The sequence below is a fragment of the Neopsephotus bourkii genome, unplaced genomic scaffold (assembly GCF_033783945.1).
Source record: "Neopsephotus bourkii isolate Nb327-2 ecotype Australia unplaced genomic scaffold, CSIRO-AGI_Nbou_v1 NB_272, whole genome shotgun sequence".
NCBI classification, from domain to species: Eukaryota; Metazoa; Chordata; class Aves; order Psittaciformes; family Psittacidae; genus Neopsephotus; species Neopsephotus bourkii.
This window is the reverse complement of record NW_026900781.1, coordinates 5131963-5158345: the sequence shown is the minus strand read 5'-3', so window position 1 is coordinate 5158345 and position 26383 is coordinate 5131963. Positions and strand designations below refer to the sequence as shown.

The 26383-nt window shown below is 41.7% G+C and overlaps 1 protein-coding gene across 2 annotated transcripts in view; it reads left to right on the top strand.

The window, feature by feature from the left end:
* The window catches only part of RNF144B (ring finger protein 144B), a 91488-nt gene that overhangs the window by 25129 nt on the left and 39976 nt on the right, over positions 1-26383 (top strand). Inside the window, exon 1 of one of the 2 annotated variants that reach the window (XM_061346410.1) lies at positions 10509-11333. The exons of the other annotated variant lie outside the window; for it this stretch is intronic. The gene's annotated coding sequence lies outside the window, so the exon portion shown is untranslated. Of the gene's footprint in view, positions 1-10508; positions 11334-26383 lie in introns of those variants that run through there. 2 annotated transcript variants of the gene reach the window in all.

Sequence of the window (26383 nt, the reverse complement as noted above, 5' to 3'; positions counted from 1 at the left end):
TGCCTTATGGTAATCCTATGGCCACGTTAATGACAAGCATAAAAATATCATGGTCATGCATATTGAATTTCCAGTAAAACAGGAACTAAGTTATATATACTAACAGGAAAATGTTGGTTCAACACATTTCACACAAAAGCCTTTGAGGCAAAACCAAGATCAAACACACTGGAGCATGTTTTATGTTTCTATATATAGTAAAAGTCATAAACTACTGTCATATTCACAGTGGTATATTTGGGATTTTGCTGACTGAGACTATTTAGAAGAAAAGTTGAAAAGATTTAGAAATTTAGAGTAGATTTAGCCAGTTTCAGACATGTAGCACAGGGAGGACCAATCAGGAGGTTTTAAGAACTGCCCACCAAAGTCTTTGTGTGGCTGAGATTACAAAACATACACGGCATACCTTGAAAAGTTAAAGGGAAGAAGGTGAAAAGTTGGAAGGAAGACCTTGGGGAGAGATTCAGAAATGAGAGGTATCAGTGACACCTCATGATCCCATTGCACCTCTGAAGGCAATGAGCGAGCATTCATTTTGTCTTCACATCTAGCTTTCTGGTGGTTAGAGTGTACATGGCATTTGTCTGTTCTACCTTAGCTAAGGCAAGGTTGACATACGCCATGTATATGTACAACAGTTTGCATTGTTTGAACGGTCATTTGTATTAACTTCCAAACAAATACAATCCAGTTCATCAGATTAGTGACGGTCACTACAAAACTATTTTTTTTTAAATATTGACTAATTTTTCATTCTAGTAATTCACATTACCCTGTTGAGCATGTATGTTTCTCTGCTTTACTCTTGAATCTCTCTAGCCTGAAAGTGCAAGACACATTACAGTGTGTGAAAAAGTATACAAGACACCTGGGGCACAAATGAGTAAGGGTTTTTTTTTTCTTTGTGGTGTTCCAGCTGATAAAATTAGTGTACTTTTCCCAAGGTCAGAACACTTCCAGGGATGGGGCATTTACTGTTCCAGTGCCTCACCACTCTCATGCGGATCAATGGAAGTCGTAACTTGTGTTGCGCCTTGTCCAGAGGCACATTGTACACAGTATCAGGGTGTTGGGGGTTATTGTTTCAGTAGTGTTAAGGCACATAAATCCTTAGAAACAAGGCTTCATTAGCTTTGCTACTCACCCGTTTCTTCATGTAGAAGTTTGGAGCATAAAATCTGCCTAGTTAATCTTCATTCCTGAGAAAAACCATAGTTTACAATAACTTCTGAATGAGGAAAGTACTTTTCTCATCGACTTTTTCTCAGCAACATGCCTATGAACACATAACAACAATCAAACCTTTCATTGCTTTAAATTCATCAGCATTTTGTAATCTTCCTATACAATTTATAATTGAAAAAATAATGTTTGGCAATTGATGGTACAGAGCAGAGATCTTGGTCATCAGTTTGGGGACACTTTAATGTGAGGGAATCTTAATCACTGATGCAGTGCCAGTAGCCTACCTTGAGTGGTCGGGACAGAGCGATGGATGGGCCTCTTGGCTCATAATGGTATCCATACTGAAAATATCATGGTACATGGAGTGTTGCACATTTGGGTTATCACTAAATGACAAAAGATGTATTGTGCACTTGTCAGTTGAAGGAAGCTAAAGTAACTTCCGTGTTTCATGGACAGTCAAGTTGCTAAAGCTGGTTGAGTTTTTCCTTTATCACTGTCTCCATTCATGCCATACTCTGCTGTGTTTACTGGAAATTAACTGCAGCAGAACATCCATATAATTTCCTGTAAAACATTCATTTTACTTATTCTTCCTATGTTTTTCACTTCTCTCCCTCCTAATCAACAACAGAATAAATGACACAAAAGATCAACTGTTGGCTTTATGTAAAAAATTGCCTCTAAATAGTGAGTCACTGGAAAAGATTTCCAGCAATCAACACACACACAAATATCCACTCAGGTCACAAGCCCAAAAATGTTATCAATAAGGACAAAGGAAGTTGTTATTTTAGTTTTTAAACAGTCTTGATTCATACTTCCTGTCATTTTTCGGGGGGGGGGGGTAGGGAAGAAATGACTATTCCTAAGAATACCAGTTAAACAGAACTGCCAGAAAATCTTAAAATCCTTAAGCCAGTATGATAGGAACAAAACCATGGTGGAAACAAGTTATCATTTCCTGCTGTCCAAGTCCTGTTCCATGTACAAAGTTTGGGTGCTACATATGTCACAATCTGATAATTGTTTTAACCCAAAACCAAGAAGCCATTATTGTAAACAAGTTTCTGTGGCATATTCTGATGATCACTCTATTTCAAAAGGATCTTAGGTGAAGAACTTGGTTCTTACCAAGTTGTGCTGGATAATCTCTCTGAGCTTTGCTCAGTAGGAAGCAGCATATTTGTTCCAGTTTCATCGGCCCACAAAGGTGCTTCCTGTTGCTTTCACAGCTGAAGCCTGTGGCAGCTTGCTCCTTGGGACACCCAGAGACCGGAGAGACATTTGTGATCACCAGAAGGGATGCTGGAGATGCTACACGTCTGCTTCTGTCGCTGAGTTTGCTCTCTGTGAGGCTACTGGGAAATGCTGTTTCTCACCACCTTGGTTACATTTCTCAGAAAGCCTTGAAGTTATGCAAAGCTAAAAGGTTATTTTAAAAGCTGATTTTAGAAAGGAAAAACTAAATTAGCAAACTTGAACTAACTTTTCCTTTTTTATATGTTTTTCATGAAACATGGTGAGGTGGACTGTGAACTGGCTGAAGGAGAGAAGCCAGAGAGCTGTAGTCTATGGGGCGGAGTCTAGTTGGAGGCCTGTATCTAGTGGAGTGCCTCAAGGGTCAGTACTGGGACCAGTATTATTTAATATATTCATCAGTGATTTAGATGAGGGAATTGAGTGTACTATCAGCAAGTTTGCTGATGACACTAAGCTGGGAGGGGTGGCCGACACGCCAGAAGGCTGTGCTGCCATCCAGAGAGACCTGGACAGGCTGGAGAGTTGGGCGGGGAATAACTTGATGAAATATAACAAGGGAAAGTGTAGAGTCCTGCATCTGGGCAGGAACAACCCCAGGTTCCAGTATAGGTTGGGGAACGACCTGTTAGAGAGCAGTGTAGGGGAGAGGGACCTGGGGGTCCTAGTGGACGACAGGATGACCATGAGCCGACACTGTGCCCTTGTGGCCAAGAAGGCCAATGGCATCCTGGGGTGTATTAGAAGGGGGGTGGTTAGTAGGTCGAGAGAGGTCCTCCTTCCCCTGTACTCTGCCCTGGTGAGACCTCATCTGGAATATTGTGTCCAGTTCTGGGCCCCTCAGTTCAAGAAGGACAGGGACCTGCTGGAGAGAGTCCAGCGCAGGGCAACTAAGATGATTAAGGGAGTGGAGCATCTCCCTTATGAGGAAAGACTGAGGGAGCTGGGTCTCTATAGTTTGGAGAAGAGGAGACTGAGGGGTGACCTTATTAGCGTATATAAATATATAAAGGGGGAGTGTCACGAGGATGGAGCCAGGCTCTTCTCAGTGCAAACAAAAGGACAAGGGGCATGGGTACAAACTGGAACACAAGAGGTTCCCTTAAACTTGAGAAGAAACTTCTTCTCGTGAGGTGACAGAACACTGGAACAGGCTGCCCAGGGAGGTTGTGGAATCTCCTTCTCTGGAGACATTCAAACCCGCCTGGACACGTTCCTGTGTACCTTATCTAGGTGTTCCTGCTCCGGAGGGGGATTGGACTAGATGATCTTTTGAGGTCCTTCCAATCTCTAACATACTGTGATACTGTCAGTCTCTTCATGCTGTTCATTTGACATTCAAGAGAGTCAAATGTTTTTCCTGCCTTTGGCCCCTGTTCCTCCTTAAACTGCATGTTCTTTTATACCTCCTTGGTAGACTTCAAGATTCTGGAAGTTTCTTCCCCTCTGCCTCTTGCAGGTGGGAGCTGACAAGTTTGGTCATATGGGAAGTAAGAGAGAAGTCAAGACTTTATTGCTTTATCCATACAAACAGGCCATTTTTTTCTCATCTTTACTAAAGCCTCTTTTTCTTCTTCTACAAAGCAGCATTTCCAGTCCCTGTGAGCTGGGAAATTGCTTTTTCTCCAGATCTGTAAATTGCAATCATATAGGACAAATTTTGTTATTTACTGATAGAGTTCATTGAGCATGTTTTTTTTAACGTTGAATTCTTATACTGTGATCAGAGAAAAATAGAACTTGTGGAATCTATACATATTCTGAGTTCACACTTCAAAACTTTGTTTCTATCATCCAAAGTGATTCTCTGTGGGAATAAATTTATGATGAGTTTTGCTCCTAACTAGTTTGCTTTGTCATATCCTGGGAAATGCATATGTATGTTTAAAATAAAAGGTTGGAGGATATGCCTGAATGTTTAAATTTCTTGCTGACAAGTATAGGGGAGTTAAGTGAAGCCCGTGTTCTCACAGATGAAGTCACGCTTAACAAAAAGGTGAATTCACTTACCATTTCTTCAATGACCGCAAGTGGTAGTGAAGCAGAAAACACTATTTGCTTGGATTTTATCTGTGTTTGGAAAAGCAAAGGTTCTAGTATGCCTTTTGCCCTTCTGCCCCTGTCCAGTTTCGTAAAACTCATGTTTCTATTCCTAGAGATTGTCTCTGCCCAAATGAGTATAACTAGTTTTGCAAGAGACTTTTGAAAAGTTATTATGTAAACAGCACATCTTTTTAATAAACTTACCTGGCACTTGGATGTAACAGACACAAAAATAAACAACACGAAGATAAAACCAGCCAAATTATTTCAGTACGACTGAATGAATCCTCACATCACTTGCAGCAAGCAATCAATCCATTTGTTTTTGAGTTCTCGCTATGCTAATTTTGGGATTGTTGAACTTAACAGCCACTTGCTAGGTGGTGGTGATGTTGTTCCAAGGGCATTATTGTAATTGCTGGATTTTTTTGCTCTAAGCAAAGGAGGGTAAAAAAGTTTTATCCTAACAAGGGACCCACATCTGGAGCGATCCTGGATTTTGTTTATACAGCTGTAACACCATGACTGCCAGCAAACAGTTGCATGAGGTTTAAGATGTTGCTGCTTCTCATCTGGGAAGCTGTACTGTGTCCTTGTTGGATGCTGTCACTGCAAAGGTGGCCAGCTTGAAACAGCAGGGATAGGCTCGCTCGAACAGTCCTACTGTGGTGCACTGAGAGGCTGAAATCCCTAAAAATTCTTACTAGCTGGGATTATCTAACAGCATAATTAAATTCTGTAGGGGGAAAAGTAGATCTGGATAAACCTTTTAATGTCTGGTCTCACCAAAAGTGCATGAAATGTAAACCAAGATAGAGAAAGGAGACTATAAAGAGGAGGGGAATGGAGTAAGGGAGGGATGCTGGGAGAGAGGGACAGGCTCTTGGCTTTTTTACATGGGTGTGTTTAAGTTCCAGCATTTCCCTGCATAACCACTGGAGTAACCCCTCTCAACTTGGAAACAATTCCTCACACTAAATTAATCAAAGCATAAGTCTGTGTCACACCTGAATACTAAAGAAAAGAGATGAATGGAGGTTATGCTTTAGCTCCACACCTTGATCCTGCCTGTCACATGTCTCTGGAAGTCCCATTGTTGTCTTTTATAGCCATAAAATTCAGTGCCGCAGCTCTGTCTCATCTCTGATCTGTGCATCCGTGACTCCAGAGGTATAGTTAAAACAAAAAAGTCTGGGCTGAAATGTGTTTTATAACATATATTCCCCCCCCAACCCCCCGCCCCTTCTGTCTTACAAGCTAGGTAGAGTCTCATGAAGCTAAGGCAAAACTGTGACTTAAGAGACTGGCTTGGGCTGGAAGGAATAAAGCTGTCTCTTAGTATTTCCAGAAAAGGGCTGTTAAGAGCTTGGGGCAGGACAGAAGGAGCAGTAGAAATGGAGAAGTGAAAACAGTGTGCACATTTTTTCCTCATGATGAAGACAGGTTGGTGACCTCCTCTCCTGCAGAGGAAGCTTCCTGTGTTGGCTGCCAGGATGGTTTTGCCCTCTCACTTTCTCAACTGATGGTGATTCCGATGTCTGGAATCACTGCAATTCTAGGTACGTTACCAAAACACTGGTTAAAAGTCAACAGATGGTGTCACTTTGGGCAAACAGGAAAAAAAATAATCTGTGCATAATTGAAAGCCTGTGCCATATGCTGAAGCTGGTTGTAAGCACAGTTAATAGAAAAGAAATTCATTTAGCCAAACTTTAGGTTTTTCTTTTACAATTTTTCTATACTCTTGTTAAAAATGTTTGTCTAATTTAAAAGAGAGCTGGAGAAGAGAACATCTTCATTGTCACCTATTTCATATGTATGTACCCTAGAAAGTAATCTTTTTGCAGCTAGAAATTCTCACTTGTTACCTGATCCTCAGAAGACCTAAGCATCTCCACATCTGTATGCGCTACACAGGAACATGAGAACTAGGCAAGCTGGTTTTATTTTTTTCCAGCATTTCATGAGGTGGTGCTGGTCAGGGTGAAACTCTGTGTGCTGTCCAGCTGGGGAGCTGGAACCGCTTGCACAGCGTGGCAACAGGATCTCTGCCACCAGCAGGGTTTTCTATGGGGGCAAATTGATTCCAGATTCTAAGAAAGCAAGCTGCACTGGAACTCCAGTAATGTACAGTAAAAGCCACTAGCCTTGATCTTTAAGCTGAGATTTCTGAGCATCCCAAACTTACCCACTGGGGTGGCAGGCCGTCTTCTCATTGTTTCCTGGTGAGGCTGTATGGATTTTTCCTCTAGCACTGTTCCATATGGGTCAAATGCCAAAAGCTAGTTTCCAGTATGTCAGGAAGTGCATCAAAGTATAAACACAGGAAAAAGTATCTATAGAGAAGAACCAGGGCTTTATGGAAGCCATATGATTATGTTTTGTTTGGAGACGGTCTGCTAACAAATTTTAATGAGTATTGCATTTTGCCTTTTTGTAGAGCAGGATCAGTGTAAGTCACCTACCATTTCTCTTTGTGTCTGAGACAAATCCACGTGTTTTGAGATCATAACGATTATAAATGTTCAGTAGACAGTGTGCCATCCCACTCACTTTTTTACTGTGAAATAAAAAGCTCATGGATTTGTACCTAATATTCTTTCAAAATAATTTAACTTGATTTATTTCACTCCAATGCAAAACATCTTATAATAAAGTTTTACTATGTTTTATCTAAAGGGAATAATGAAGATTTCAGGCCTGGTTTGTCAGTGAGTGACTTGCATATCAAGTCAGAATTGTAGAACAATAGCGTTATTTAAACAGGAAAAGATGTGATCCTGATTTTCTTGTAGCTATTTTGAGCAAAGCTTGCTGCATGTAAATATTACATAGCTCTATATTTTTTGCACTGACATCTGATTTCTTGTGTTGCCTGATTATATAAATGCATATATTAATAGAGATTCCTTTTTTAAAACATTAGATTTATGAAGGTAGCACAAATGACTTTTGATGGTGTAATCCCCCTTTAAAATTGTTCCCATTAAATAAAACTATTCTTAGCCCTGACATCAGGGGTATGATGCTTGCAACTTCAGGTAATATATGTATATCCACTGTGTAAAACTCCTTCCTGTTTTGTTTTCAGCATTGGTTATGTTACACATTAGTATCTACTTTTCTTGTGAAGCTGTCTTTCTACATGTGATTCTACGATTCTATTCTATGATTCTATATGCACTCTATTTTTTCCCATAGGAAAATGGATAATTTGCATGTAAAGTAGATAAAACCATGATTTTCTTACTTAGGCTCTGGTTTTAGAAAGCTTGTTACAAAACCTGATTTTATTTTATGCTTATGGGTAGCAGTTATTTTTCAAGATATTTGCTTTTTATGAGTTGAAAATGGTAAATTGAGGTAGTGAAAATTTCCTTGGTTTTCCTCACAAGTTAATCCTACTTCTTTCTGTCGAATTACAGCGAAACTGCTTGCTATTTATACACTAACTCAGTGTTTTCACTTGCTGTTAATGGTATTCTGTCTGTGGGATATGAGAGGGCTTTTCACTGGTCATGGTATTCCTTTTTTACCCACCTACATCATAAATTAATTAGTAATTTTAGGTAATGCCAGATTGGCTTAGTCATTTTGTAAGTATTTCAAGTAGCTGCAAGGATGACAGAGCAATGTTAGTTATTAACTGTGCCAACCTTTATTCCTCTACTGGCTAGTAGCTCCACTAAAAATTCACATTGATACTGTATTTTGGCATCTATCAGCTCAGAGGCTCTTCCGTCCTGCCAGCCCTGGAGTTATAAAGCATCAGTTAAGAGTGTCCAAAAATTTAACTGGACCCTCTCAGTTTTGTGCTTTGTATCACTGTTACTGAAGAAGAAAGCAAATGGGGAGGGCTTAGCTTGTGCCTTGACTGGCACTGTATGACTTTGTGAACTTGTGTTTTATTTCTTTGTTGGCTGAAAAAGGAAATCAATCAATCTCGGTTAAGAGATTCAGGGATTTGAGCTGGGTAGCAATTTTAGCATGACTCATAACACTTCACAAAATTAGCTTGCCAAGAAGATGTGCTTCTGTGAAACTATGCAGTACCTGGGCTGGAAGAGAAATCAGTTTTGACAGAATAGCTCATAAGAGTCCAGCTCACACCTTTGGTAATGGCAGTGGAAAAAGTCATCAGTATTGATCATTTCAAGTCCTTATAGCCTGAGCTCTTGCATAGTGCCACATCACCTTCATCTCCTCTGCTGCAGAGATCCTGGATAAGCACAGAAGCAGGGGCAAATACAGAGGTGAAGATGGAAGAAGGGGAATAGCCAGCTGTCCACAGAGCATAAGAAAGTGCTTCTCCTGCATGTAAATCTGGGGACTGCAGCTTGATACCCTAGAAGTGGAGTGTTTGGAATGAGCACATATTAACATTTTGCAGAAAATTAGACGTCTTGAGAAACATTCACAATGTTTCTCACCGATTTTGTGATGTTTAAGGGATATTTTGCTGTAAGCAGTTTTCCACATTTGTGCACTCACATTATAACTTCTATGCATAGAGATACGTAGTAGAAAACTGAGTAAAAATATCTTGTGATGTTTGCAGCTGAAGTTTCCATAATTTATCTGCATTTTAATGGACTAATCTAGTTTCCTTAATTCAAAAGAACAGCTCCCCTAGATACAAGCTAGCCTCATCATTTATCTGAAGGAAAGATGATTAGCCTTTATTTGCAGTTGTTTCTCTTGACTGGTGGAGGCTACTGCAGTGAGGCTTGTTTTTGTTTTATTGTGCCAGCAAGGAGTAGATACCAAACCAGATGCTACTTTTGCTACTTTGCTACTGGCAGCTGCCCTGCTCTGCTTCTGGACCTACTGCACTGCCATTTTCCCTACATCTGCAAGAGTGACTTGATTTCCTCTATCCTTCCTGTCTCGTCACTCTTCTCCTTGAGTTAGTTGTCCTTTTGCTGTTCAAGTGCTGTGGTGTTGAGCACAGGAGCTGAGAGCAGGAAGATTTTTCTTGCAGTGCTTCATCTGTGGCCGACCAAGTACCTGTGTGATGGAGGCAGAGTAGCGAAGGTAGCAGCTGCAGGAAGAAAATATAGTAACTGGAACAGAGGGAGGGAGAGGAGAGGAGTGGTGGTGAAAAAAACATAAGAGAGGCTTAAGCTATTTCACACTAGAACAGAAGACGGAGGGTAAAAATCTGACCACCAAAGGAGACTGCTTTTCTAATCGTCAAGTTTGAGACAGAATTCAACATTTTCACTGCTGTTCTGAGGGCTAAAAAATATCTCTGAGCCCCACGTGTTTCTTGAGTACTGTCTGGGATTGGTCACTGCTGAGGATGGAAGAAAGTCTGCTACTACTGGGAAATGCTCTACTAGCTCAAGGGGCAGTATCTGTGACACTGCTCTAGGTTGCCTAATCCTATTGATGAACACTTGGGATCAATATGATTCCACATGTTGGAATGGCTGTATTTTTTCTAGTGATTACTCCCTCCCTCTCCAGATAGAAAATTAAATATAATACCCAATGCCAAATAGATTGATAATGTTTTTACTTATTCTGAGGGGAAAGAGAGTATGTGATGATAACTGAAGCAAAGCTGTAATGCATAGTTGCAAGGAGGCTGAATTAAGGTTGCATGAGGTTGCAAAAGTCCTGAAGGCAAAATGCCAGCCATAATTGCACAAAGTAAACTTATTTCATCATGGAGAGAAAATTGCAGATTAGCATCTATATTTGTTTCTGCCTCTGCTTTTCTGCAGCCCCTGCACTCCGATGTATCTGCACTTCTTATCTGTGGGTGCGGTACATTTCCTACAGCAGGAAAAGTTCTTGAGGACTCGGTGTGTCACGTGGCACAGCAATACCTTCTTGGGCTGCTTGGCTAGTGTGAATCACACCCATAGGGTTGGGGTGCAGAACTGCAGCATTTCCAGCCCCACTTGCACACAAGCCTGCCCTACCTATTGGCAGAATAAGGTGAGCACCATCATCATTAAGCACTCACATTTGAAATTACACCGGTGCTTCACTTGTCAGTTTAGATTTTTTGCTGCCTTCCCCTCCAATGTGAAGAAGTCAGTGTTCTTTTAGATGGCATTTTTCACACACGTGGATAAGCAGAAGCCAGCAATGTTTCAGACATCATCTGCAGGCAGAGCAGCAGCTATACGAACTGCTATCCTAAAACAGGTTAAATGGCAATTGGGAGGGTTTTTGTGAGTGTGGCATCTAATGCCTTGTCTCTTTCAGTTTTATCATGTCAGGGCTCAGGTGGCAGTTACGATTAAAAGCATTACAGATATCCAAATAAGAACGAAGGGTATGCATTGGCTGGAAGCTGACAGGGCTTAAGTAATCACCTGCAGTTGAATTGAGACTCGGATGGGAAGTAGGAAGTGCTGTACTCAAGCTTCCTGTATAAATAAATGCAGCTTTCCCACAGCTACTGCATACAAGCTGTGACGTGCTTTTAAGATATAATAGCAGCATGCTTTTAGTAGCAGGGAGGGAATGATTTATCAGGAGTGGCAAAGGGGCTGGGAGACAAGTGCTGCTGCAGTCCTAAAAAGTGTACAGCTGTCAGATACCGGGTGAAGAGGAAGGGCGTGCGAGAGCAATCTGCCTCTGCTCCTGGTTGCGAGCTTTAGGGGTTTGTGACATTGTGGTTCTTTGGAACGCTGGAGTCTGAGTGCAGCTACTGAAAAGTCACACAGCTGTCAGTGAATGCCACTCGCCTTTCAAGGTAAGTCAGAATACAGCGTTCTGTCTTTTTTTTTTCCTTAAAAGCAAAGGTTACCCTGCATACAACAGAAAGCCAGCTTTTGCTTCTAATGGAAGGAAAGGCTTAGTTAGAAAAAAAGGTAAGAAGTAGAGTGATTAAAGAGCTAGAATAAATGTTATTTTTTGTTTGGCTAAAATTGAACTGTGTGGTGCTTAGAGCTGAGGCAAAAGGAAATCTTGGAGGCTTGACTGTTAAAGGCACAGAAAATGAAGTAGACATCAGGTACTTCCCAAAAGGATGAGATTACTTTTGTCAGTGTAACTTGTAACGAAATATCTGTGTAAAGTGTTTAAAAATGTTGCAGTATTAGGACATATCTTTATGGAAAGCAGTTGCTAAGATGGCATACTGTCAGTACTATAGCTGTTTAAATACCAGAACTCTGTTCACACTGAAAACACATCTAATTAAGCTGGAGAGAGCCCTAGTTTGAAACGCAGAGATTTCCTCCTGATTTAAAGGCATTTCTTCTGCCACGATCTTGTACAGCTGGTATCAGGAAGGAAAAATATGCTGATCTGTAATATTAGTGTTAATGTGCAGTTCTAATCCGCTCAGGGTTAGGGGTTACGTGGTTATGTAAGCACATACTAAATACACAGTACATTTGTTTTCTAGTTTACATATTTACACTTTTTTTACCCTAAGAATAGAAAATGGCATTTACTGGCATGTTTGCACTGCTCTCTCAGAGTAAGGCTGTCTCAGTACAAAGCTGGTTCAGTAATGAAGATGTTTCAGTCTAGTTTATTATAAAGCTCTGTATTTTCTGTAATACAAAGGCACTCTGCTTCCTGTTTATGGCAACTTATCTTAATTCAGAGAAAAATATTTATGGCTGTCATATCTAATGCCTTGTCTTTTTCAGTTTTATAATAACTTTTATTATAAGTAAGTAGTAAATTATTTAGGATGACTGTAGTTAAGAAAGCACTGCAAGGTGACTTCCCATCCTCTTGGTAAATAGACACTGAATGCTTTTAAGAAGTAAATTTTAGCAGAGATACAGGCCGTGACTGAAATACCCTCATGCAGCTTTCCCCTGTGTGCAGGCACAGCAACATGATATGTTTGGCTACCCTCAGCCTGAAGGGCAAGTGTTCTTGGTTAAGGGCAAGCACTGGGTTTGGAGTACCAGTATTTATGGAAGTGGAAGTTTCAGAATCCTGTCCTTAAATATTTTCCAAAATGTATATATTAACCTGATTCTGGTCCTGTTTGGGATTTGTCTATGCCTGAATTTCAGTGGCTGTAGGGGTTCTTGTGATAGCATGAAAGTGGCTGAAACTCTTCCCTCAGTGAACACAAGCTAGGTTTGAAAAAACTACAGCACACTGATAAAGGGATGGCTGCAGTTACGATGCCAAAAGTAATGCTTTAGATTATGGATAGAGAAGCATGTGTTTGCAGAGTACCTAAAGCTGTGGTGAAGTGGGAGGTACTTCTAAATAAACTAGAGCTATTCTGGAGCCAAGCCAGTACGATGAGAATCAGACTCCTTTTCTCCTATGTATCTTACTGTCCAGTGGGGGTATTTAATACAAAAGTGCTGTCTGCTTATACAAGGACATGGAAACCTCTGAACACTCCATGTAGGAATAGCATTTGGCAACCTGGTATAGTTTCTGTTCCCCATGCTGAACTCCTGCATGCTCCTTGCTGATAGTCATGGTATTTCCCACAAATGGTGACATTTTGGTGGTTTTATGTGTGTGGAGGTATATGTTGGAGCAAAAGTTAATAACATAAATAGCAAACAATATGGAGTTGTTTCTCTCTAGCTAGGTTCTTGGATTACACTATATTCTCTAGATGCTTCATAAGCTTTGTAGAAATAAATAAACAGTGTGCATGTGGTTATTTGGCCTTTCCCTTCTGGTGGAGAAGGAAAGTATGTACTTTTCCTTATTATCATCTTAAATTTAAAATGGAACTGTGAGAAGCAGAAAGTCACTTCACAGGAAAACAAGCAGCACTAATACTTACCGTGGTTCCCAGTTCATTAGTATGCCTCTGATAGTATCTGTGGTATGAGTCTGAGCCCTGTGCTTGCAATCCACCCTGTCCAGACCTTTTAGTGACTTTTAGTGGTGAGACCCAGTGGAGTGTACTGCTTTGATAAGTAGCTCAAAAAACCTGCTACAGACTTGCTGTCCTTATTCTTGAGTGGGGAGTTTTCTTGGATGTGTCTGAAACTATACAGTGCCTATAGATTGTATGTATTTGATCCATAAAGATCTCTTGGGCTAGTAGTACTGTGACATCTGAGACCGTAATTACAGCTCTGGGTCCATGGATGTCACAGGCATACATGAACAGAATACTGTGGCAGGCTGCCAGCGTTGCTGTGAACTGAGTCCATTGAACCTCTTTGCACATGCCAAAGCAGACATTGCCTTCCACTTCAAGAGGCTGAAAATGGTTCTGGATCTGGATCTTCCTCTGCATGCTCTTTGGGAGGTGGATACAATTCCCTCCTCTCCCTCTGGCTTCCCCATGCCAAAGCCTAGCCCTTTGTAATGCACTTCACAAATTCTCTTCATTACCCAACAGCCAGGAATAACCTTACATTCATTCCATCTCAGAATTAATCTTCTTTTTGTTTGTGAAATGGAACACTGAACAAAATGAAAAAGAACAGATCCAAAGAGAAGGATAGCAATGTTAATAAGCTCAGCCTCTAGCATTCTGTGTTTCTGCAGAAGCACAGTTGGAATCCAGTGCTGGACTATGAGCCTTCTCACCTGATAGAAGTACAGGTTGGAGGGCCATTGTACACTGCAAATTTACTTAGTCTTGGACAAATATTTACAGAGATGCTTGAGCCAAATAACTTTGTGCTGATCAGTAAGAAAATAGCGTTCAGTAATCTTTCTCTGTGTCTCTTGTAACTGGTTTCAGTTTAGTGGGAACTGAGTGGGCATTACAGTCATAAAGTGCTAGCAGATACTAAAACACTCATAAAAAAAAAAAGAGGATAGTATCTCAAATTACAAAAGACCTCATCCTTCACTTCCTACAAAAGAGGGACTTTTCCAGCTCCTAGGCTTCCAGGAAGGAGCAGAAGTGCCAAGTAGGGATTTCTTGAGGGCATGACTAGGGTAACTGCCTTGAAAACATACTTTCAGATTAAAAATGTGGGTATATAAAAACCATTTTGTTGATGCAGTTTCAAAGGTCTCTTTGGATGTGTTGATACTTGTACACAATGACATAAGTGTTCCCCATTTCTGGTTCCTCTTACTCTATTACAATAAAGAAAAAATGTTGTGGGATTGCCCAAAACCTGGGTGGTTTTCTACTGTATTTCTAGGGGAATCTGCTCATCCTCCAAGGGAAAATCCATAATCTGTAATTGGAAATGACATCAATTTACCTGATTCTTTGAAAGTCCTTGGTGACTGGAGGTATGGTTTTAACTTCAGTGGAGTTCAGGCTACTAGACTACGGGACCTATGGGCGTCCTTGGGCCTTGTGTTTCTTAGTGAGTTCGTATCTCTGGAGTCCCAAAGCCCACCAGCACCAGGCACAGAGATCTGGGATATGTGAATCTGGCTCCTGCTACAGAATGGGTAGCCTTTCTGAAGTAAGGCAGTCCTGGACATTCTGTGGTCAAGGGACTTTTTTGTTTAAATTATGTTTATATAAAACCTAATGAGAAATTCAGTACCTGCCTGACAGACTTCAGAGACTGTAAAAGGGCAATGGGCTGAGTCAGAGTGGGACTACCAGAACTGGGACTTGATAAGGTGTATTTTTTTGGCGTTGGTCTGGAGCTGTTACCGGTGATGACAGTGAAGCCAAGATATGCTGTTCATGAAAACCATAACCAGGATGTTACTCTGGAAAAGTCCAGCTTGTGTGTGTGCATTTGTGCATGCTAGAACACATCCCCTGCATGGAGCTCCCTGTGTGCCAGAGCTTGTTGTAGACACAAGACTCATGGAGAGTTTCTCTACATGCTTTTAGTCTGAAAGAGAGATCAGAGATGCTGACTGGGAGACAGAGTACAGAATTACTTTATACTAAAAGGAAAAAAAGATACCATTTTACTGTCATTCTCATGTTTCTCTCCTTTAATTGAGAATGCCAGTATTTGTGACTGTTGTTAAGTTTTTCTACCCTTCACTTTGAAGTAATGATGAGGAAAGGAGGGAAAGTATAAGACATGAGTCATTACTCAAAGAGTGGATGCTGTCTGGCTGTCTGACAAGCTTTGATATTCATGTTTGGTTATACAGGCTATTGTATTTTCAGACTGCAAGGGAGTAAATGCGCAGATCTGAAAACATTTATGAGCTCTGTATGCTTGCAGAAAGGAAAAAACATTGCAATGGAAGAGCTGTATCTGTGTTCAGGGACTGAAACAGGTCTTTTAAGACTACCTATGCATTTATGTACTATGTTGCTGTGGCTTAGGGGTGAATTCCTTGCTTATGTATGTATAGCCGCAAATCATTCAAAATTGCATGCTCCAAACCCCTGTATACATAGAAGGTAAAACACATTTCTTGACAGCTAGTATATAAGCTAATCATCTGCATGCAAAGAAAATTCCAGGATTAAGTAGAAGCTGTGATGTGCAGGCTGACACTGGTTATATCTGAGCCGTAGATGGGAAAATTCATGTGTTCTGCTTTGTGCTTAATTTTGGAAGCATTCTGATGGGTGGAGGTGGTGAGATGATGAAGGAAAGCAAGCTGGTTTTTCCCCCTTCTAAAAAAGAAGGTGGGTTGGAACTAGATGTTCTTCCCTTCCAACCCTAACCATTCTATGATTGTATGTAGTCAGCGGGGAAAACTAGCTGATCCTGGGGGCTGTTTAGTATCACACTCTCTTAAAGTTTTTTCACAGCAGCAAACACTCCACTAACCACTGGTCCTGGAACTCTTCCTAATATGGTTTACCCATTATAGGGCTAAGATAACATCCACAAGGCCAGCAATAACTTGCTTGCTGAAGTTTTGCACAACGGACAGGATGCAATCTTGCATCTTCCTGACCTCTTCACAGTTGCACTAATGGGTTCAGTGGTGGGGAATCTCTATCGCAGCCCTCTAGGGAGGATTTGTGGGAAATGCAGTCATGCCCTTTGCCTGGAGTAGAGTGAAAGCCACATATATATATAATTAAGCTGATTTTACTTTAAGGACATGTGTTTTTTGGATTGGTCAATGTTTTTATTGCAAATACCCAAGCAGTGTACATGGCTTGACCGGTTTCAAACCTGTTGTTGACTTAGGTTCCCACATTTTGGGATCATAGTCCAACAAATGAAGGAAACATGCAGTTGTGGGGAGAGGAGTAGAGAAGGAGTTGAGAATTCTGGACATAGGTTCTTTTTTGTAATTCCTTAACAATGAGGACAGAAGGCCTGTCTGAGGGGCATTAGTTGTCAAGGTCATAATTAACAGACCAGCTAGCAGAAAGATATCTTCAGAAAGCTTTTTGTAAGATTGTCTCACTCTAGTATAGTAAGTCTATGAGTTCCTTCAGTGCTGTGTTCTACATACTCATTTTACTGAGTGTTTGAGAGGTGGGGCAGCTTTTTTCTTTTGCTCCTAGTTGCTTGTCTTTGCACACATAAAGCAGGTCCACTGGAGCTGTTGGAAACACTCCCATTGGCAGGGCTTTGACTTCATGGGTAAGATCATGTAGAGACTAGCCAGTTGTTAACAGGTATTAAGGCACTTGAGTCTGCAATCTTGTATGTTTACAGGTTGCTGTTCTCCTTTGAAATTAACTCTGCAATAGAGGTTGAAATTTGGAACTCAAGTGAGGGAATGATGAATGTAAACCTCTAACTGCATTTGATGTACACTTCTGGTTTATTATATGTTTTGTAGTATCATCTGGATTTCTAAGTTGTTGCATTGAGCCTCTGAGAAAATAACTGTGTTCCCTGTGCTTAACACTGTACAGGCAAAAATCTTCTGTGAGTGCTTAAAGCTGGAAACATGGAGACAGAAGAGGGATGCAGAAAGTTAGGTGGGAGAGGGCAGGGCAGTGATGAGATAATATTGCATTGCATGATGGACATGCATTGCATGCATGATGGTCATCGGCTGAGCTGCTGCAAAGTTTTTTACTCAAGTTTAAGAAAATTACATTTCTGTCTTACATAGTTAATAAGATGCAGAACAAAACATATCATGCTCTGTTAAAAATGTTAATTTATAAAAGTGGGAATATATAGGTGGTTTAAAAATATGTAGGTGCTAAATTTAGTCAAGAGTGTAAAACTAACTGTAATTGAAGCTATATTATTGCAACTTCTGTTAAGTGGCATGTATGTGAAGCCTACCAGAGGTTAGAGATGTTCCATATTCACACTTGACTGATGGGGCGGGCACCATGGGGCTTCTTCACACTGGGGCAGCAGGCAATGTGGAAGGAATCACCTGCAGCAGAACTCCTCCCAGGAGCTGTCTCCCAGCATGCTGGTCTCATTGCTTTTCCCATGCGAGGACTGGAAAAGAAGGAGAGCAAATATGGATATTGAGAGGAAAGCAGAAAGAAACTCAGTCAGCGGATCTCTGCTGGTGTTTTCTCATTGCTCTTCCCATGCGAGGACTGGAAAAGAAGGAGAGCAAATATGGATATTGAGAGGAAAGCAGAAAGAAACTCAGTCAGCGGATCTCTGCTGGTGTTTATTTCCCTCTTTTGCTTCTGCAGTTCTGGCCAGAGTTGGGACTAGTTCAGTGCTCTGTCCTTTCGTCATCTCCAGTTGCAGCTGACTTTGATAGGGTTCATTCAGGAGCTAACAGAGAGGTGGTTTAGGGATACACTCTGATTAGTTTAGTAAGTTGTTGTGAGAAACAGTAATAGTTCCTTCAGTAAGTGCATGTGTTTAGTTTCAAAACGATCTGTTCATATCTGGGTCCAAAGCTCTGCTATTGCTTCTTCATGACTATATTATTTCTTAACAAACTCCAGTATAGTCAGTGTTGTTTTCTCTAATGGAAAATTACATTTATGTTGCTTTCATAATAAAAAATGCTTATGTTTGTGGTAAGAGACTTCCTCAAGGTCTAATATTCAGTTCTGATTCCCAGTGTTTGATTCACTGAATGTTGCTGTAGCTAAAACTTGAAAGTGACCACTTTCTAAATCATTGAGATGTATTGGATCAAGGGCACTTCTCAATGTAGTACCTGTTTATCTGGGTTGCCTTGTTCATTCTGTAATAATGGGCAGCATATTTGACTGAAAGATTAGATAGGGGCAAATTAAAAAATTATACTTAATAGTTTACTCACTGAGCAGTCACACAAAAATTGTTATAAAAGGAAAATTAATTTATTCTTTGATTCCTGTTGATGTAAAGTTGCGTGGTTTTGATGCTTGGAGTGGGTAGACTGTTGAACCATAATCTTGCAAGTTTGCAGTTTCCTCAGCCTGACAAGATGAAATCAAAGCAATGTTAAAGGCATCAACTCATTGCAAGCACTGAAAAAAGCATTGTTCAGATCATCCCTTCTAAAACTAAACACCTAAATATGCACTTATTTTTTTCAGTAGGTGGTAAGTAAATTTATCTGGTACATGGTGCTTTTGCAGAATCCAGTGGAGGATCAATTTCACTGTTTCAGTCAGCTGAGTTGTTCTTTGGTTTCTGACAAACTCTTCACGCTTCTCCTGGCCATAGGAAGCTGTCCTTTTCAAGGCCTGGCTTTGTGTCATGTCTCTACTTGCCTTGACCTGCTTCCCTTGCAGTCAGGACGCTGCTTGCTCCAGATGCAGTTTTGCTGCTCTGAAAAAAGAGCCATCTCCAGCCAGAGGAGCCTGACAGCCCCGTTAGTTTCTTGTTAGAAGAACAGTACGTATATGAAGAAACAGATGAAGTTGGTCCCTCTGTAAAAGTCCCATTGCTTTCACTTTAACAATGTGTGTTTACAAATACCTTCTAATAATCCTTGATAGAACAGGCCGGTGTCACAACTATCTTCTGAACACACCCGTGTCTAAGCTATAAACATTCCATCTCAAGGAGTTAACATATCCCAAGGTTTTGTTATTTGATTAACAAAAATAAACTTTTTTTTCTCTGTCAAAGGCAAATTGTTACATCTGACTTCCTATTCCTGTTTCAGCTGAGACAGCTAGCCAGGATATCAACCCATTTGACCTTCTGAAAGCTCCTCCTAAAGCCTTTTTAATTAGTAAATGCTACAGTTACCAAAAGCCTTTATGTGGTTGGAAAGGAAGAACTATCATTTGCATTTGGCATTAATGTTATGAAGACTATGTTTTTATTTAACACTGGTATATTACTTCTTGTCAACAGGAAGTTAAAAGTAAAGTGCACCAAACTAGTATGGGGGGAAATTCCTTGTAGTTTAGCATTAACAGATGTTGCATAGTGTCACTGAGAATATGGGATGGTATTTAGATAAGCTTGGGAGTTTAATCTTAGATCTGGCAACCAACACTAACAATTCCCGTTGGTATAATTTTACTACTTGGGTTTTTTTCAACGTGTTTTGGAAATACTTGGAAATGTTTGATGCCAAAATATGCAAGTTCTATTATCTGACTGCACTTTGCTGTGTCACAGCATTTTGTGATGATCAACTTCCTTTAGCTCTGTGATTGCCGGGCTGAATATAAATCTTTAGGGGAATCCTGCTCCTGACCTTCTGTGAGACCAGATGCATAGCTTGCTGCCTGTGGCTGGCGTTGTCACACTGCTCAGGCATAGCAAGTTCGATACATCTGGGTCATCCCAAACTTGATACCCACTGCCCAGGGCTCATGTCCAATAGGCCTGGTGGCGGGAGCTATGCCTTTCCAGCCTGCCAGTTTTGACAGAGGTGTGTCCTGAACTTTGGTGTGTCCTAGCTCAAATACAGTTCCAGCAGAAATGAGCAAATGTGGTGGCTTTTGTGATGTGATGGTGTGACCTCATACCATGCTTACTCCTGTCCTCAGGATTCAATGAAATTAGTCATTGTGTGGCTCCTGTCAGTATTGAAAAGACATGAAGACCTTATTGTGATTATGCGTTTCAGTTTAGTAAGAGGCTGCATTATTTCTTTTTCAGTCTTTGTGTTTTTGTCTGTAAGTATTATTTTTGGTTGCTAACGTGGTATGAAAATACTCCATACAACTGGTGCTTCTTGAACAGCAGCTGGAGGGCTCTCTCTTTTTTTCCAGTCATTCCCATGAAATCAAGTGAGAGGAATTGCCTTCGGTGTGTTCTCATGTACCAGGCAGCACGTTTACCTAGGCTGCTTGGTTTTTAAACAAGTTTCCTTGAAATAAAAATTCTACAGTGCAGAAAACTGGCATGAAATGTTATATATCTGACTTTTCTTAAGCCCTGCTCAAAGAGAACAGATATTGAAATACGTTTATTCTCTCTAATGCTTAGTCTTGGTAACATATTATGATAATCCAGAAATGGGTTTTCCTTGTACATGCATGTAATCAACTGCTTGCTGTATTAAGGCGCACATGTAATACATTAATTCTGAATATATTAAAAATGTATTTAAGATTAGACCTTCTATCTGGTTGCCTTTTTTTGACACCACAATTTCAGAAAATCTCAAGTACTTGTTTAACTTGTTAATAGTCCCATTGCAGTAAAGCAAAATATTCAGGCTTTGATACACAGGAGCACTTAAACATGTGATTAAATGTCCTTCTTGAAGATGAAGGCTTTCCTGATTTGCAGCTTTAATCATATGTTTTACAGCCTTACTGAGTCATTGCTTGATAAGTAATGCTGTATGGACTAGCTTGATAGCTCTGTGTAAACAGTGCCTATCAAAAGACGGAGAAATGAATGCATTGTGGTTTAGTGGTCAGTCAATCTATTAGACCACAGAAGTTCCAGTGTGCTTGATTCAGACTAATTCTTTGTGCAGAGCTTTTGAGTTTAAAAAAGCTGCTTAAGAAATTAATTTTGACTAACACAGTATCAGGAGAGTTGGGACAGCTAGGGACTTGTTGCCAAAACTGGTAATGATAGGGTTTTGCTGAAATTGATTGAAGTGTGGGGGTTTTGACAGCTGTCTTCACATGTCCTAATTTCATAGTTCAGTTTATACCTTCTGTGGTCTGACCCTGTTATCTTAATACCACTCAGTTACATTTTTGAAGTCTTTCTATAATTACTTTTGTTCTCTAAGGGCCTGATTTTTAGCATTGATTTTGAACACTTATATGATTCAGGTAGCTTTTTTTTTTTTCCTGTTTTTTTAAGGGGGGACCTTGGTTACAGGAAACAACAGAATTCTGATCTGAGCAGTGTCATAACAGGTTTTTATATGGCATTGAAATAATCTTGTAATGGGTGGAGTACTTAAAAAGTCTCCAGGGCATGAGGAACAATTACAGTGCTTGCAAATATTTCTTCAAGAAAGTTCATTGAATACCTGGTACACTAAACAGGAGCTTAGCACAGGTGCTATGAGTTCATTTTGATACCAAAATGGTTTATGTCAAATGGGGAAGTGCTGTATTAGACCCATACATGACCTTAAACATAACCACGACCTCTTTATGATCCCACCATGTTGATGCAAGTCCATGCCTGGGTCCTGGTTTATGGCAAGCCTGGGGGGTACTGGGGTGCATGGGACTGTCAGGGCTCACCTTGCTCCACAGGATGGGCTGAGGCACACACCATCCCACAGGGAAAAACCTGTACCCTTTTTATTCCATTAATGTTTCCTGGAGCAATGTGTCTTATGTTTATACATGTCTTGACTTCCTTTGAATCCAAACTCAGCTAAAAGCATGCAGCACTACTAACTTGAGCAGAATTGTTTGTAAACACAAGGCTTGAAGTAGCTTCTGCAAGAGCTCTGTTGTTGCTGTTGTATGCAGCATGTGAAAAATGAAAGGATGAATTACAGTGCTGAATACAATCCATTCATTCTGCTCTAGCTTCAGTGCAGAAGGCTTTCATGATTTTGTGTGATCTTTGTCAGGGGTGAAAGTCACATTCAGACACATTTTTTTGGGAAAGTACAGTGTCTTGATTGCAGGCACACAGACAATGTCCTTTTGATGTTGCAGCTCAGGAGGCTGCCTCACTTGTTTCCCCTATCACATATACAGAGTAACTTTTGTACTTTGAGCCTAGTAATCTTGGTTTGAGGCAGCTGCGGGGACTCAAGTGACCCTTTGTGTGATTGTAACAAGGATGTTAACCTTACGACGCATGCTCACCGGGAAAGTTTCAGCCCTAGTTTTCATCAATTTTTAACACCTCTATGGAGCTGTGGTCGCTTGACCTTGGCTGGCTGTCAGACGTCCACCCAGCTGCTCTCAGTCCCACTTCAGGGGCTTAATAGTTTCCACTTCAGAACACTAATACCAAGATTTGTAATGGGTGCCTGTCTAGAAACAGGCACAGCAGATATTTGCTGTTAGGAAGTTGCCTGGATTTGAAAGCCAGCCACCAGACACCATGGTGTCAGGAAGCCCTGAAGGCAGACAAGTTCTATACTCCTTCCTTTAGTGCTTTTGCTCCTATTTCGCTCAAAATCTCCACTGCTTTTGTGTTACTGTTTCTGCTTGTACTTGTCCTTCCCACCCCAACAAGCCCTTTCTCTGTCTGCTTTCAGCACACTCCAGTGTTTTCTTGCTTAAGGATAGTGTTGAGACATTTCAGTGCTGTGTAAAAGCACAAAGCTTTGTCACCCCCCAGAGACAAAGCAGAAGTGTCCTCACGCAGATGAACAAAGTGGAAACGTTGACAGGTCAGAGTACTCACCAAGCTGTGGTTGGGCTGAGGGTTCAGTGTATGCCCTCCTAAGGCTGACCCCATACATCTCACATTTGTTCAGACTCCCTGGTCCTGCCTTGTCCTATGGCATCAACACTGTTAGTGTCAGAGTCATGGAAGGATGAGCGTTCCCAACAGTTCTTCCTTATAAGGAGGGGAGCATACAATTTGAGGAAATACATCCCATTTCCTGGAAATTCTGTGCAATGTGAAAGGAGTGTGCTCTGCACGTGAGTGAGCATGTACATGGCCAATAGAAGTATGTAAAAACTTTGAATCTTTACTGTTCCTCACTGTTGACACTCACTGGCCCCAGTTTGACCCTTCCTTGCCATGGGTGTGCCCTGGTGCAGTGTAGTCTACCATGTTCCTCTGAATTAGAGTGTCCTTGAGATGTGTTTATCCTTATTCCACAGCATCTCATGGAGCCTGTGTTGCTGTTCCGTGGAGGTTTTTATGAGGAATTAGGTGCTGTGTTACAGTTTCAGTGATACATTTCTTGCTTTACTTGGGATTCAATCCTAAATGGGTCATTTGTGTTTGTATGCAGCTGAGGTGGAGCTTCATTGCTTCTCTGCAGAGAAGTGGAAAAGTCAGTTCTGCCAGGGTAGTAAACTTGAGGAGGTGGCTTGAGAGCGTAGGAGAGGACAGTGCATCTTGAAATGATGTGAAAGAATAAGAGAAGGAATAGAGAGTAAGAACAAGAGGAAGATGGAGACCTCATAGCAGCCTTCCAGTATGTGAAGGGGGCCTATAAGGATGCTGGAGAGGGACAATTCATTAGGGACTATAGTGATAGGACAAAGTGTAATGGGTTAAAACTTAAACAGGGGAAGTTTAGATTGGATATAAGGAAGAAATTCTTTCCTATTAGGGTGGTGAGGCACTGGAATGGGTTGCCCAGGGAGGTTGTGAATGCTCCATCCCTGGTGGTGTTCAAGGCCAGGTTGGACAGAGCCTTGGGTGACATGGTTTAGTGTGAGGTATCCCTCCCCGTGGCAGGGCAGCTGGAACTAGATGATCTTAAGGTTCTTTCCAACCCTAACGATTCTATGATTCTATGTGTGCTTCTCTCCTCATCATTCCCACCATCTGATCTGATTATGGGAATGAACTTTCTCCACAGACCTTATTTCTCTTTAGGGCCCAGCTGCCACTGGATGGGGCTACCTTTCTCCATAGCCATTAACTCTTCCCCCTGTACGCTTCCTTGGGCAGCAGTAGCAGAAGTCACAATTCTGGTGGGCAGAAGCAATGACCAGCTGGTTGGGTTGCTCTGGGAAAAAGAGCAGGAAAGAAGGCCACGCATCTGCTCTCCCTTTGATGGGTTTTAGGTGCTAACTGCATGGCTTTACCTGTGCCAGCCTCACCTGGAGGACTGGTTGTGGACAAGCTTGCCCTTAGGGAGCATAGAAGGGAGTTCTGTTGTTCTGTTCTGTATTCATGGTGCCTGCTCCAGGAGCTGTGCCGGCAGGTCACAGAGCTGTGTCCATGGCTCCCATTGCGTTCGCTTTGCTTGCTGAACCCTGCTGGGGTTAGTGAGGCCATGGTGAGGTGAGGTGATGTGGGCCAGCCTGGCCTGTGTGGAGCTGGATCCTCTGGTCTGCCAGGTTTGCTTGGTGTTGTCTGCTGGAGATTCCCGCAGGGTGCTCTGGCTGTTTTGGGGGAAACCTTAGCCCTGCTCTGGAACCCTGATGCAAGGGGAGGAGGAGTGAGGGAGGGACAGGGAGCAAAGCTGAATTTAATCTGCAGTCTTCAGGGACAGGGGTGCTTGGGAGATCATAACAAGTCCCCACAACCATCACACTGGCATCTGGTTGCTTCTAGGGCAGAGCAGTGTATCAGGAGCCTACTCTTCCCTGTGGCAAACTCTCTTGCTATCACACTGAGTGCCAGATTTAAGCCATCTAAAGCTAGCCCCTGGCTCTAAACTTCAGTCACACACCTGAATCTTTCTACTGCTGCCTTAATAAAAGCATGCAGGGTCATGACCCTTTTGGTTATAAAAAGAACACTGACTTTAGAAATAACTGTATCCATTTTATATCCAGCCCAAAATATTCCCACCTGTTCTTTTGTACATCCCTCCTCTTAACATTGCCACCTTTTACCATGGAAATGAAGAAATTCCAGGTCTGTGCGGAATAGGGGTGAGTAGCTTACCTGTACAGATGCAGCTGCAGTTGAAAAGCATAGCTGAGTAAATGTGCTGCAATCCTCCTAAATAATGAGGTAATGCCTAGCATGTAGCTTTAAATAACAGGTAGTTCTTGATCTGCCATAGCATTTCCAGTGACTCACTGCTCCCCCCTCCCCACCCGTTGCAGTAATTACAAAGAGTATTGTAACTCCTGACTCAGAGGGAGGCATCCTTCCAAGGCTTCTGGCCATGCTGGAGCTCCAGCTCTGCAGCCCTATGGAGTAGATGGTGGGGGCATCATGGTAGCAGGTCAGGACTGCACTAACAATAACCCAAGCACGGAACCAGTGATAGCAAGCCATTAAAGACAAAGTTTGCTTTGAATTCTTAGCCAGAAATTTGGTTGCCAGAATCTTGGCTTTAAAATACTCTTGTATCAACACTGGGTGCTTGCAGAAAAGACATCCCAAGGGACACATCTGATGGCTTCTCTGTCAGGCTGCACTAGGAAACTGCAAGGTGTGAAAGTTAAGAATGGACAAGTGTGCTCCCACACAGATTTGTTGTGGTTTCATGGCTTTTGAAGAGAAAGGATCTTCCCACAGAGCTGTAGGAACACAGGGCATAAAGCTTACAATGCAGGCCAAGGGATGGGGCTTGGCTGTGCATCAGGGGAGCTGTGGGGCAAGGTTCTTGTGCATTGACCCTTCCAGCTCCATGAACGCCATTGTTTCTCCCTCTGGGGAGCAATTCAGCAGGTACTGCAAGCCAGCACGTCACGTATGCACTGACTGGCTGCAGCTGGCCTCGTTGCTCTGGGAGCTACAGAATGGCAGCAGTGACATGCTGCCAAATGTGACCTGACAGCCCTGCCATGAGGACACTCAGGACTGCGAGGGAGGCAAGCAGAAGTGGACCAAAGGACTCGAGTCTCCTGTTTGCCCCGTGAGATGTCAGATGTGACAGGCACGGCACATGGATGGGTCTTGGTTATTTTCATGTTCATGCAGCCTCCATTCGTGATGCAGCTTTTAACATGTAGTAAAGCCACACTCTTACTTGGCGCCGCTGCAAGCAGCTGTGTGCAGCCAGCCACCAGGTCTATGCTTGTAAGAAACGTATATGAAGATTTTCTTGCCGTCAGCTGAGTGTGTTCAGAAGCAGTTCTATGGAAGTTGGGCCAAGTTTCTTGGAGATGGGAGTAGATTTTCCTGTACCTTAAATGCTGCACAGAACCCCACTGTCTATTTTGACGCAAATA